The sequence below is a fragment of the Periplaneta americana genome, chromosome 4 (genome assembly GCF_040183065.1).
Source record: "Periplaneta americana isolate PAMFEO1 chromosome 4, P.americana_PAMFEO1_priV1, whole genome shotgun sequence".
Lineage (NCBI taxonomy): Eukaryota > Metazoa > Arthropoda > Insecta > Blattodea > Blattidae > Periplaneta > Periplaneta americana.
The window spans coordinates 51,928,522-51,943,883 of NC_091120.1; the positions used below are offsets into that span (position 1 = coordinate 51,928,522).

At 36.7% G+C, this 15,362-nt stretch overlaps 1 long non-coding RNA gene across 4 annotated transcripts in view; it reads right to left on the minus strand.

The window, feature by feature from the left end:
• Positions 1-4,336: 4,336 nt before the first annotated feature.
• Positions 4,337-15,362, minus strand: part of LOC138697803 (uncharacterized) — a 285,016-nt gene continuing 273,990 nt past the window's right edge. For all 4 annotated transcript variants that reach the window (XR_011331614.1, XR_011331615.1, XR_011331616.1 and 1 more), the window contains one exon: positions 4,337-4,623. This is a non-coding gene — a long non-coding RNA (uncharacterized lncRNA). The remainder of the gene's footprint in view (positions 4,624-15,362) is intronic.

Genomic DNA, 15,362 nt, shown 5'->3' on the forward strand with positions numbered 1-15,362 from the left:
AAGGAACCCGGAGTTTCATTGCCGCCCTCACATAAGCCCGCCATTGGTCTCTATCCTGAGCAAGATTAATCCATTCTCTATTATCATATCCCACCTCCCTCAAATCCATTTTAATATTATCCTCCCATCTACGTCTCGGCCTCCCTAAAGGTCTTTTTCCTTCCGGCCTCCTAACTAACACTCTATATGCATTTCTGGATTCGCCCATACGTGCTACATGTCCTGCCCATCTCAAACGTCTGGATTTAACGTTCCTAATTATGTCAGGTGAAGAATACAATGCGTGCAGTTCTGTGCTGTGTTTACTTTCTCCATTATCCTGTAACTTCATCCCTCTTAGCCCCAAATATTTTCCTAAGCACCTTATTCTCAAACACCCTTAACCTATGTTCCTCTCTCAAAGTGAGAGTCCTGTACATATAAAATTTTCTGCAAAAAAAAGTGGATGTCAAAATGTTTTATTTTTTTTTCTAAGAAACCATACAAAAGAGAACATTGAAATATTTTACCAAAGTTGGTAGATATATGAGATACCTATATAAAATATGTGATTACTATATTGTATGAGAAACGTGAGGGACAGTTTTTTTGTTTTCTGAAAAATTAATATTTTGGACTTGTTCGGTTTTTGCTATCAAACCTTCATTTATTTTTAGCGGCTAATTTTTTATATAATTTATTATTTACATTTCATTTCTATTACATAGCCTATTTATATTTTTGTATTATTATTCTATTTGTTGTTGAATTCTTTGTGAACAATTTGTGGGTAAATTCGATATGTGCTCATTAACAATAAGAATAATCAGAGGACCATGAAAAACATCTGAATGCCATTAATTTCAACTTGCTGGAAACCTTGAAACTCTGCCTTCAGAATATAAAACCAATACGCCAGTCAACGGACTAACTGTGCAGTATCACTTATTTCTCAAACGCCTTCCGTTCTTTTCTTGTAGAAAGGGAATTTTTCAATCTTAAAGAGATATAAAAGTGTGGTTTCAATAAAATTATGGGCTGTTGTAAAGTTTCATAGACTACAACCCAACTACAATTCTCGCTCCAGAGAAAAGTAATTTTGGATCAACTTCCATCTTTCGAATTTACGAGCTCTCAATACTCTGACAACTACTGCTGCAGCTGTAAGTCGAGCTCTGGTGTCACGTACCGGGTTCCATACCCTATAAGAGTCCGCGCACAATACACGGGAGCCGTGTAGGACTTCTCGTATTTTCCCTTTCATTTTCACTTACACCGCGTCACGTCCCTTGAGTTCTATTCTCTACAGTTCTATATTGGATTTGTGGTGAAGGTATGTTTCCGTTTTTTTTTTTCTCCACTCGTTTTATCATTCTTCTTGTGAACACAGCCGATCCTATTCTCTGTCGCTACGCGTTGCAGTGAAGGCTACATTACACTAACGGAACGTACGAGATACCGCACTTAGAAGGGTATTAAAATACTTAATGACTGATAGAGTATTATGTGCATTGCCAACCAATCTTAGGCTGTAATCAATTCAATTACTGGTCAATCTGCATTTTCCTATTGCCACTTTCAACGGACTCCTAACGAATATTCACACTGCGATTGTGGCGCTGGAAATCAATTTTGAACGCTTTTATCACAGTCGCGATATATTTCAATTTTTATTGTACTATATATATATATATATATATATATATATATATATATATATATATATATATATATATATATATATGTCCCGTGACGAGAATATTGTACGAAATGGAAATACAAAAATTGGAAATTTATCTTTTGAAGAAGTGGAGAAATTCAAATATCTGGGAGCAACAGTAACAAATATACATGATACTCGGGAAGAAATTAAACACAGAATAAATATGGGAAATGCCTGTTATTATTCGGTTGAGAAACTTTTATCATCCAGTCTGCTGTCAAAAAATCAGAAAGTTAGAATTTATAAAACAGTTATATTACCGGTTGTTCTTCATGGTTGTGAAACTTGGACTCTCACTTTGAGAGAGGAACATAGGTGTTTGAGAATAAGGTGCTTAGGAAAATATTTGGGGCTAAGCGGGATGAAGTTACAGGAGAATGGAGAAAGTTACACAACACAGAACTGCACGCATTGTATTCTTCACCTGACATAATTAGGAACATTAAATCCAGACGTTTGAGATGGGCAGGGCATATAGCACGTATGGGCGAATCCAGAAATGCATATAGAGTGTTAGTTGGGAGGCCGGAAGGAAAAAGACCTTTAGGGAGGCCGAGACGTAGATGGGAGAATGGTATTATAATGGATTTGAGGGAGGTGGGATGTGATGATGGAGACTGGATTAATCTTGCTCAGGATAGGGACCAATGGCGGGCTTATGTGAGGGGACAATGAACCTCCGGGTTCCCTAAAAGCCAGTAAGTAGGCCTAGTAGTAGTAGTAGTAGTAGTAGTAGTAGTAGTAGTAGTAGTAGTAGTAGTAGTATACATACATACATACATACATACATACATACATACATATACATACAATTATCACTACAATGACACAATAATTCTTTCAGATAACACAGAATCAACTTAGGAAACGAAATTAACAGAGTCGCAGTTTCACTTCACTTCCACTAGATGACTCTGACTTCCAGCAGACAATATGCTATAGCTGTAGTAGGGATGCCAATATCGGCAAACGAAATGAAATTGTGAGGAATGTTACAACAGGTGTGCTAAACGTTAGGAATGTTACAATAAATGTGTAGTACGTCAGGTTAGGTTAGGTTTGGTTAGGTGTGTAAGATTATATGAATGGTTACGACAGTTGGCGAAACTGCAATCATTCTCCCACTCGACCTCAAATTACGTCACAACGGCGAAATATGGCCGCCTTCTTCATTCAAGTACGACGATTTTCCTATATAAGTAAGGAATCTATTCAAGATTCACCCAATTACTGTGTGACAAAGGAACGAGCCAGTTACTTCTGTAGGTTTGTTGTCATCAGTAGGTGGTTAAATTACAGACCACTAACTTTTACGCATTAAGTGCGAATCACCTGCAAATAGCTCACGACTTCCGCTCTCCCGCATTGACACAATAACCTGCGGGATTTAGAGGTGATTACTTAACTTTCGTGATTAATGTTATACAGTATTTCTATTGCTGTTACTTACTTACAAATGGCTTTTAAGGAACCCGCAGGTACATTACCGCCCTCACATAACCCCGCCATCGGTCCCTATCCTGTGCAAGATTGATCCACTCTCTATCATCATATCCCACCTCCCTCAAATCCCTTTTAATATTATCCTCCCATCTACGTCTCGGCTCCCCAAAGTTCTCTTTCCCTCCGGCATTTCTGGATTCGTCCATATGTACTACATGCCCTGCCCATTTCAAACGTCTGCATTTAATGTTCCTAATTAATTATGTCAGGTGAAGAAAACAATGCGTGCAGTTCTACGTTGTGTAACTTTCTCCATTCTCCTGTAACTTCATCCCCAAATATTTTCCTAAGAATCTTATTCTCAAAAACCCTAAATCTCTGTTCCTCTCTCAAAGTGAGAGTCCAAGTTTCACAACCATACAGAACAACCGGTATTATAACTGTTTTATAATTCTAACTTTAAGATTTTTTGACAGCAGACTAGATGACAAAAGCTTCTCAACCGAATAATAACAGGCATTTCTCATATTTATTCTGCGTTTAATTTCCTCTCGAGTGTCATTTATATTTGTTACTTTTGCTCCAAGATATTTGAATTTTTCCACCTCTTCGAGGTATAAACCTCCCATTTTTATCCAATCCAATCTGGGATAGAGTAAAAGAAAAAATCTAATAACACACTAGTATAGGATAGACGAGATTAAGATATGTGGATCATATGGGGAGACTAAGAGGAAGACAGAAAATAGGAAAGATTGGAGAATGCTGAGTTTGCAGTGAAGGACCTGCCCATGGGCAGAACACTTATGTAAGATATTAGTCCCAAATCAATACTTTTCTCAGAACAAATAACGTTCTTCTAGATGTTAACTCTGTTTTATTCGTTAAGTACTATCCGTACGATTCTGATTTTTACTCTTACTATTAGAGTAACTGATTAGGAATTATTTATTCCATTGCAGTCTTCAATAAAATGCACGGTTTTATTGCAAACTGAATAAAAAGATTAACACGTATCGTTAATGCCTGTCATTAGGAAGTCTAGCAACCCTGGTGCATTGGCTAAGTGACGGAATCCTGTTATTCAAACCTGAATTCCTATGAGTATTCGTACGATGCGCTGCTGCCAAACTTCGCAGACTTTCGGTCTAATTTTCTAATTAACCATACACTTAATTAGAAAACGCATAATAGGTTTTTATTTATTTTAATGTATTCTATTGTCTTAAATCTGCAGGTATATCACTTACATCTTGTACATTATTTATGCAGAAGGTCTACTAATAATATGTAGGTATAACATGAGAAACGAAATGGTTCAGAACAGAAGGAGGATTCTGCTGCTAGTGTAAATCGGCCTTTATGGTTGCAGTCATCGTATTCCCCCTCCACGATTCTGTTCTCATGTCAGTCTATTCGGTATCCATGCGTTGCTAGAAGCTCGATGTGGCAGAATGTGGTTGTGGTTGCTATGGAACCTAAAAGCAGAAAATGGAAGTTCATAGCAGTGCGATACAAACCAATTAAAGCAACAGAAAATGTAATTTGATTTTCATTAAAATAAATGTCTCCTACAATTATTGTAATTATGTTCACACGAATGCACTAACAATTTACACAAGACAGATTTCAACAATTTGCACAAAACAGACTTGTAGCACGGCGAAATGTTTGTAGAATGAACGCAGTACATGTTGCAGCGTACATTGCCACGTTACGATACGTCATGCTGGCAAGTACAAAAACATTTCATACCATCGCCATCACCATTATAGTCATTAATCCTATCACTACGTAGGCCTATATTATCACAACCACTAAAATCAATCATAGGCTATAATCTATCTTTTCTCATAAAATCGTCGTCGCCGATACTAAAAATTAATCCTATCACTAGGGCTAGGATTTTGATGACCTATAAATCATGAAAAAAAGTCCTAAAACAATGCATTTATGAACTAAAAATCTTTCAAAAATGCCCTTAAAATGCCCTAAAAATTGATCTTACATAATTGGCTTAGTAGGAATATTAAGATTTAGACTTGTAATTAATTTAAATCTAGTACCAATATTCAAGTTTATTTAATTTTGAATAATTTCAAGGAAAAATTGTTCCGGGGCTGGGTATCGATCCCGGGACCCTTCGCTTAGCGCGCGAACGCTCTTCCGACTGAGCTACCCCAGGAACTATACACGACACCGTCACAATTTTTCCTTTGTATCCACACGACTCAAATGAGCTGACAAGACGTCAGAAATCAACTATGAGTGCACACAAATACTTGTGTGACTTAAATTGTGGCTTTCTGTTAACGTACCTCCAGTAACGAATGTATTATACAAATCTGGCTTTCAGGTAGTAGCTCCCTGTAAAGCAGGTTTGAATAATTAATTTTACATAATTTTTCGAAGTAGTACACTTTAATTAATTTTTACCTGATGTAGTTCCATGTAGTCCACCACAGACCACTCTTATCTGGAACTACCAGGTATAGAGGAGTCTATGTTGAAGGGGCGTTTGGACTGATCGATTACGTGGGGGTGTACTACCTTAAAATGACAATATTTGTGTAGAAAACGGTTAAATAATGGGTATTAATTGAAAAATATGTAGAGAAAATATCAAAGGAAACAAATAATATTTTACATTAATAATGGGGATTTATGGCCAAAATTAAATGAAAATACCCCAAAAATGACCGAATAAAACAAAAAATGCTCTTATGAGTTGTAAGAGGTAAAAAATGCAAAAAAATGTCCTAACAAATGTTTTAAAACACTCAGTTTATCACATAACATATAAATACTAAAGCAGCTATGTTTCTGGCTTACTAAAAAAAAAAGACGCAATTTCATCAAAATCCTAGCCGTAATAACATCATTATCACAATCCTTAGCGTGACAACCTCCGGGATGGAAGCATAATTGTGAGTCCCGTGTCGTAGATTTATGACAAGTAAAAGAGCCGTGTTCCTTATAGAGGGCTCCAAGAAAAGTTTGTTGGCCATTTCTTGCCCGCGTTCGATTTTGACACTGAAATGCCTCTACAAATGAAAGCATCGTTAAATGAAATACTACCACAAAACTACAACCACTACCACTACCACTACCACTACTACTACTACTACTACTACTACTACTACTACTACTACTACTACTACCACTACCGCCACCACCACTATAGTCAATCATCAGAATAGCTCAAGGTTAACATTTTTATCTCTTCTGACTTCCTTCATTTTGTTCGACACAGTTCTCTCCCGGTAAAAATCGTAACTATCATTTTACAATAATAATCAGTGGCGCAATAGCCCACTAACAGCTTCAAAGCTGAGTACCTGGTTCAAATAAAGTGTGCTGGTACAATAATTAACATGGAGGCATGAGATAATTACTCTGCCTGCCTTTATAATTTCACTTTATTCATATCTACAGTGCCTGGGAAAAGTGACAGAAGTCAGTGTCCACAAACCTTTTTTGATAATTTATTGACAACTTACGGAACATCTGCTCGCTTGGAAAAAGAGACATAAGCATTTATCCCATTACAATAATTCATACAGAAAAAAATCAAATCGACATAAACCAGTGTAAGTTGTCAATAAACTATCAAAAAAGGTTTGTGAAAACTGACTTTTCCCATGCACTGCAGATATTTCCCCATAAAAACAGCCCTAACACATCTAGGCTACCAGCCGACTGTTAGCCTCAAGCCCACTTAACCGCAGCAGATGTGGATGATCATCCGACCAGTACGGAGGTGGTCAGCATAATCTCCCCAACCATTGAAGATGGTTTGCTAGACTGGATTATGCTACTCATTGTAGCTTTCCACTTTCCGATCACAAACAATCAAGAATCTTCTGTCATTTTTCCATGTTGTGCATGTTTCAAATACCAAAAATTTGCAGAGGCAAATTTGTTTTATAAGGCGTTAAAAAAAAAAAAAACAACAATTCTGCTTTTGTATCCCAGATAATTATTTGGATTTTTCTTGCATAATTTGGTATATAATTTATTGAAAATTTCTAATTGTGTTTTTTATTACGTAGGCCTAATACATTTTTTGTGTCAAACTACTTTTTTTTCCATTCCCCACTATTGCATAAAATATAAATAGCTCAGAATTTATTTGATAAAAATAAAAGGTTGTGCTTTGGCTGTGTTGCTTAAATTGGTCCATTGTTGAAGACTGTAATAACTGGCTTTGTTGACAAATTTCAAAAGAATTTTAGTATCATGTGTTGGTGAAAATGCAAGTATTTCTGATGTTTATCATGTCGCTCATTTTCTCGAACTTCACAACATATGTGCCTTTTTCTCAGAAACTAAGAAAGCTAAAAGCATGACATTTTTATAGATTATCTACAGTACTACATTGATTGCTGACCTCTAGTTTCAGCTAGAAGCATTACATTTTTATAGATTTTCTATATTATTACATTGTTTTCTGAGCTCTAGTTTCAGCTAGAAGCATAACATTTTTATACATTATCTACAATATTACATTGATTGCTGAGCTCTAGTTTCAGCTAGAAGCATCACATTTTTATTATCTACACTATTACATTGATTGCTGAGCTCTAGGTTCAGCTAGAAGCATTACATTTTTATAGATTATCTACAGTATTACATTGATTGCTGAACTCTAGTTTCAGCTAGAAGCACGACATTTTTATAGATTATCTACACTATTACATTGATTGCTGAGCTCTAGATTCAGCTAGAAGCATGACATTTTTATAGATTATGTACACTATTACAGTGATTGCTGAGCTCTAGTTTCAGCTAGAAGCATGACATTTTTATACATTATCTACAATATTACATTGATTGCTTGCTCTAGTTTCAGCTAGAAGCATGAAATTTTTATAGATTAGGGCCTATCTACACTATTACATTGATTGCTGAGCTCTAGTTTCAGCTAGAAGCATGACATTTTTATAGATTATCTACACTATTACATTGATTGCTGAGCTCTAGATTCAGCTAGAAGCATAACATTTTTATAGATTATCTACACTATTACATTGATTGCTGAGCTCTAGATTCAGCTAGAAGCATGACATTTTTATAGATTATGTACACTATTACAGTGATTGCTGAGCTCTAGTTTCAGCTAGAAGCACGACATTTTTATAGATTATCTACACTATTACATTGATTGCTGTGTTCTAGTTTCAGCTAGAAGCATGACATTTTTATAGATTAGGGCCTATCTACACTATTACAGTGATTGCTGAGCTCTAGTTTCAGCTAAAGCATGACATTTTTATAGATTATCTACACTATTACAGTGACTGCTGTGTTCTAGTTTCAGCTAGAAGCATGACATTTTTATAGATTAGGGCCTATCTACACTATTACAGTGATTGCTGAGCTCTAGTTTCAGCTAAAGCATGACATTTTTATAGATTATCTACACTATTACAGTGATTGCTGAGCTCTAGCTCTATTTTCAGCTAGAAGCATGACATTTTTATACATTATCTATACTATTACATTAATTTGCTGAGCTCTAGTTTCAGGTCATTTGGGTAAAAACGTTTTGTGCATAAATGTTAATCTAATTTTATTTTTCTTAAAAAGTAAACGGTTACAAAAATCATAACTTACTATTTTCACAAAATACACTTACTAAACCAGAGCTCAACACTTTTAAAACAATAAATAATCAGCAGTAAAATGTTCATACAGATATCTATAGGCCTAATACTTTTTGAGATAAAGGTGCTTAAAATACTTGGTAATTAAAATGTATCAGTATGTATAACGCTCATTAGTCAGTTAATGAATTACGTTGCTGAACTGTGAGCAAAACAAAGCGCAATGCACTGCACTCAGAACTCGACATAGAATGCAGCCATACGATCTGATATGAACTGTGGCAACGCTGAGTGCTTGATAACTTGCGTCACGTCACCTCTCGGTCACGAATTGTGATTGGACAAGGTGATGCCGAGCCTTCACACGCGCAATGTCAATCACAACCTTATTTCTCATGCACTGTATTCAGAGATAGTAAAACATAGACAAATGATGGAGCAAAGATGGAAAAGAAATGATAGAAAGAGATCAAGACCTCGGTGAAAAACCGGCCAATAATCGACTTATCGATCATAAACTTCACAGTCTGAGCCCAGGATCGAAGTTCGGGTCCCTTTCGGGAGAATTCGTCAGCTGCATCAGCTTCTACTAGGACAAGTCAGTGAAAACGTTGTAATACGAACTCAGGTTCCACGGATACAAGTGGAAGAGCTCAATCCATTGATCCCTTTGAAAAGAACAGGGTCGGTCTGAAGAGAATATAGATGGAGTTAAAGACCCCAATGTGCCAGCACCACACTAATGCTTTGGGGCCAAAGAATGTAATTCTCCGTTTATTCCACTGCGCCCTTCAGTTTCCCGCAGAGAGCTTGAAGGCCAAAGACAAACAAAGCCTCTGCAGCCAGGTCCCTTGAACTCACTTCGCAGTGTTAGAATTCTTTGAAGTTACGAATCTATTCAATTTTATATCTCAGGATTTTCATGATGTTCTTTAGGGTCAACAGCGCCTCCGAGAGACGGAAAATAAGGAAAAATAAAAGGGATTAGATGTGCGTCGGGAAGGGGCGGAGGGGGTAAAGCCAAGATAAGAGAATAATTGGAGAGGGAAAAAAGTCGAAAATAGAATGAAAATAAAACAGAGATGGAAGTGGAAAATATAAGGAAAGGCGGATTCTGTTATAGGAAAGATAAACAGCATGTGTAAACGTGACGGAAAACAGCGTACGAACGAGCACAAACATTCAAAAACGAGGCTGTGGAGGGAAAGAGCACATAATAATGAAAAGAGAAAGTTTGGCTGCCTAAAACATAAACAAACAAGGCAGAGGAAATCACAAATTTATGAAATAACTGAGGCGTATTCGTTTATCGACTCTGTTTCATCTGTACAAAGGCACAATGTTAGCGGAATGCTGAGAAGTCGAATTTCCACATCTATAAGAGCGACAAATCCAAGTAGAATAGAAGGGCGTTTCGGAAAGTTTTCTCGTGATACTCCCATTTCCCTTCATATGTCATATCTTCATAATTTTCAGAAAAAAAAAAACATACTGCTATAAATGTAAACATAATCACAAATGTTTCATCATAATATCATTTCCGAGGAGACTGACAATCATCAAGCAGATTTAGCTGTTTGTATCGGCTCTAACGAATAGGACACCCTTTTAATCCTATTTTTTTTTTTCACCTGAAGTCGAAAATAGAACCAATTTTCGAAAAGTTATTGACCCAAGAATCAATGCGGCGAAATTGCAGGTCACTTTGTCGCTACAGGTATTATCAATGGTGCAAATGAATCTGCAATAGAATGATAAATGATTATGTTTATGATGATGATTAATAGAGAAAATGTATTAAAGCACCATTGTTTTCTCCTCATTTTAGATGAACATTAAATATGAATATATCGTCTTCACTGTCAGAGGTCGTTCTTAACCACCACCACTACTACCATTGCTGCTACTGGGTAGCTCAGTTGGTAGAGCGCTGGTACATTCAACCAAAAGTCCCGGGATCGATACCCGGCCCCGGAACAATTTTTCCCTTGAAGTTATTCAAATCTTGACTTCATCCACCGAAATATAACACCGTCATCGCCAGGATTTGAACTCGGATCGGCGGTGATCGTAAGCGAGAGCTCTGCCAGATTACAAGCAAACATTCTCTCGGAGGGCAGATAATAAAGTTATTTTTTTCTTCCACCATACTAATAATGTCAAAACAAGTGCTTGTACAAATTTTGGCAACTCGAGCGCAATGAGGGCCGTAAAATTAAGTTTCCTTTGGGCCGTTTACACAAATAAAATATAATTTTATGGAAAGATTTATTGAAACACAATTGTTGAGCTATTCTTCAACATATTCCACCGGAACTGAGACATTTGTCATACCGTGGGATTAACTTTTATATCCCTGTGTCGTAGAAGTCAGCCGACTGGGTTTGGAACCAGTGTGTGACAGTCTTCTGCACCTCTATGTCGATCCCATGGTATGAAAAATGTTTCAATTCCAGTGGGGAATATGTTGAAAAATAACTCAATATTTGTATCTGTTCCAATAAATTTGTCCAATGAAACTTGTTTTCTTTCTGTAAACGACCCCAGGAAAACTTATTTTTACGGCCCTCGTAATTGCGCTCGAGTGGCCAAAATTTATATAAGCACTTGTTTTGACTTTATTAACATGGTGAAAGAAAAAAAAACTTCTTTATCAGCCCCTATGAGAATGTTTGTTTGTTAGCTATCAAGGCAGTTAAGAATATACAGTACGGATAACTGAATAGCTACCATACGATTTAAACAGGTTAAGGTCCAACAGAAGCATGTGTAGGTATGACTTATTTTACATACTATATTGAAATGAATGCTGTCTTTATTCAAGGAGAATATCAAGCCCAGCAAAAAACAGCCAGCAATCACATGTTCCAACACAAATCTCGCATGACATATCGAGACGATTGTAAATAGTTGATCGGTTAAATATCTTTCACATAGCCGAATGGGTTGAAGGTATCTTCTCAAGTATACAGGAAAGAGAATACAATCTGCAGAAATGAATCAGGCCAGGGACTTGGATCATTGAAAGCTTGCCAAATTGGTATGAGAGAGAGGTTGTGTTGAGTCGTGCCAATAGATTCGAAAGAAAACGTCGATTACTGATGAGATCTGATCTCTAAGCTAACTCCACCCACGTAGGGCATCACGTCAAGGAGAGGAACAGAAGCAAGAAAAACGGGGTAGGAAACGAATGAGTTGTCATTTTACTGCAGCAGTATTTTCTAGGGGTTCAACAAAACACAAACAAGCTCTCTTTTTATACATTCGTAATACGAAGTAAAACATCGCGTCTGTGTCTCGATACTAGAGCGCTGGTCTTGCATCCATGCAGCTCGGGTTCGATCCCTCTTCAATTTCATTAACATTCTTAATATCTCCCTCATTTCATCTACGATCTACAAGTTAAAAATAAGCTAGAGTAAAGTCTTGGGGGCAATATGAATCTGCGATGTTGATGTAGGATTTAAGGGCTTGGCGCTCCGGACAGTAGGGCTTATTAAGTACTCGTCTGAGAATGGGATATAGATTTGTCAAGACTGAGGTAGGATGGCCCGCCTGTCAGCATAAGTTTCACAAATGCCACACGGACCACCTGCCAGACTAGGACAATTAATTATACAGAGTGGAAATGAAATAACCTTGCAGATTGAAAGGGACGAAAGAGTATACTTAAATGAATAAAAAACCTGTATTACATTTTGTGATTAAATGCACGGTTAATTAAAAATTAAGTTTGAAGTTTCAGCAGTCCGGAAACATCGCCGCTAACACACTCTTCTCGTGATACAGATGAAAGAGGTCAAGGAACTCGATGTGTCTCGCTAGATGAGCTGTTCTCTGGCGCTGTGTTGCAACCAACTCGCATCGTGCAGTGGCTTGAAATTGGAGATTTTTTAAATTAAATTTACACGAAAACTGTCCACATTATTGAAATACGCCAGAGGGATAAATTATTCTTTATTAGTTTTCCTATCGATATGGACAAAAATCACGATCCTACTCGCAACAGTTACCGAATAAGAGGTTGTTAAACATTTGAGGAAACACATTTTTTTTTTCTAAAAAAAATAAAACTAATAACTTTTCACCAATACGTTATTATAGTTCTTTGTTACATACAGCATGAGTTATTCGGTATGAAAATCTGCAAGGCTATATCACTTCCAACCTGTATAAGGCGGGCAATGGGCCAATATGAGTCTGAGTGTATGGATGCATCCTGTTCCGGCATTCAAAAAGTAAGCCAGCCAATACGAAATAAAAAGAGAAAACTTAATGATACTGTAAAAATTCGCATTTCTATATGTCTATACAAGACTTCAGCTTTCCTCATAAAAAAAGTGGTTTTGATTACGCTATCAGTCTTGTACAGTTATTTCTCCTAAATAATTGGTCGGATTTGTTCGTAGTCAGTATTACGAGTCAATCTAGTCATAAATGATCAGCCTAAGAAAATATTTTTTGTATAAGAAAGTAACAGACCATAATTTGAAATAAAAAACACATAATTGCGATTCACTGCGAGAAACATCAGACGGGGTTTTCTAGTTATTTTTAGTATTACGTAGAATAGACTGACAAATAAGAGGTTAAGTTTGTATCAGTATAAGAATTATCTGCTTAGAGAAATTAATTATTATTGTACATAAGCAGAATTATTTTATATTTTTCGTTGCAAATTCAGTCTAAGATTTGATCCAGGCAATAGTAACATTCTGATAACCATCTGTTTTCAAAGCCACCTAACATAGGTCCATATTTTTTGAAGGCACAGTTACAGGTGAGACATACTGTCATTTGTCAGTGATGAATTGCCTACACACTAGGAGAATCTACCCCTCAATGTAAGAACAGAAATGTAGTACCAGCAGGATGCTGAGCCACCATATTTCGTAAGACGTACACGTGAATTGTTAAACGACAAGTTCGGAGATGGATTACATGTGCTGGACCTATCGTATGGCCTGCCCGTTCACCTGACATTACGCTGTTGGATTACGTTTCATGGGTATACGTAAAAGAAAGTCACGTTTTTAGCACATACTACCAAAGAGAATATGAAGAAACGAATGCGTGAAGCGTGTGACACTATTACTCCCTGTATGTTGGCAAATGTTAGAAGAAGACTTTCAAAAGAATTATTAATAAGTGCTTAGGCCTAGACGTTAAAGGAGGTTAATTTTAGCACTTAATAAATTCATTCAAATTAATAACTCAGTTAACTGTTACTATTTATTTAATATATTTACCTACTATACCTCATTTCAAACACGCTGTAACTTCCTAATATCTCACTTCAGAAAAAAAAAATGTTTCAAACAATAGTCGCCTGAATTGTTGAGGAGAAGCAGAACATACTGTAAAAAAACAAATTCCATCATTCCATTCAAAATATCACAGCTGTCCTCCCGTGCCCTATGAGGGGGCCCAAAGGAATGCCGTGCATGGCACAATCTGAAAGGCCTCTCTTTTCTAATAAGGTTATGAAAAATCAGCATTTAGTTTTATGGATCCATTTAAGAAAAACTAACTTGTAGCACTTTATGTGTGCCACTCGGTAGGCAATATGCAAAAAATAAATAGTTATTTGTACATTAAATAAAATATGTGAATACATTTTGGAGGAAGAAGAATGTAGTTTCTGAAAGTGTATTTTTGTTTTGATTGTGTACTTATAATGCAGCAACTGATTGGAATGAAACGTGAATATAATACATCTTGATTACACAACTTTTAACACTATATCACTTCGGAATATGTATTACATGTCTTTCTCGTGTTAAGAGAAATTGAAATTCTCAACACACAACTCAATTTCAGAACACACACACTCTTTGACTCCACATTACACTACACAAACACACCCTGAGGGGAAACAAAACAAAAGGCGCCAAGACCAGCAAGAACCAGTTCTGAAGAAGGCCAATAACAGGCCGAAACATGTTAACCAGGTAAGGTAAAATCTAACACGATAAAGACATATAATACATATTCCGAAGTGAATATGATTTACCAACATTATTTGTAAATTACGAAAATGTGTATGATCTCCAGAAAAAAAAATTAGTTATTGCATAACCTGTTTTAAGGAGAAACAAATGTGCCATTTGACGTGTCACTGTCTATTTTTAAGGCCACATTCAGAGGCTATGCTATAGTATTGGTTTAACCCGGTAAATAAATCATTGTCCAGATATGGGCCATCGATTCTCCTTTCAAAGTTATCTGATGCTAACCCTAAGTGGAAAGTCGCAAATCAAGACAATGGCGTACCACTTAGGAAAGGAAAGGCACGGAGAGGCGGCGAAGCCAACAATGAGCGAATACGGGTCAGGGTTGCCATCTTTACTAACCCACACGAACATCCTCTCATTTTAAACAAATGACAGACTTCAAAATAGTTTCAGGGGTAGAGACTTTATTTCCCTTTCACGGAGGTCTACAGATTCTACATGACATGGTGTTCTTTCAGAAGCGGATAATTGTGTTGGTGAGAATGTACAGGTGTGGAACACCGTGTTACAAGGTCCACCGAAAATAATTTTAGTTATTCTTGTTGCTTTGGAGAGCAGTCTTCCTTGCGACCTAGCCCAAACTTTTGTTTCACCTCA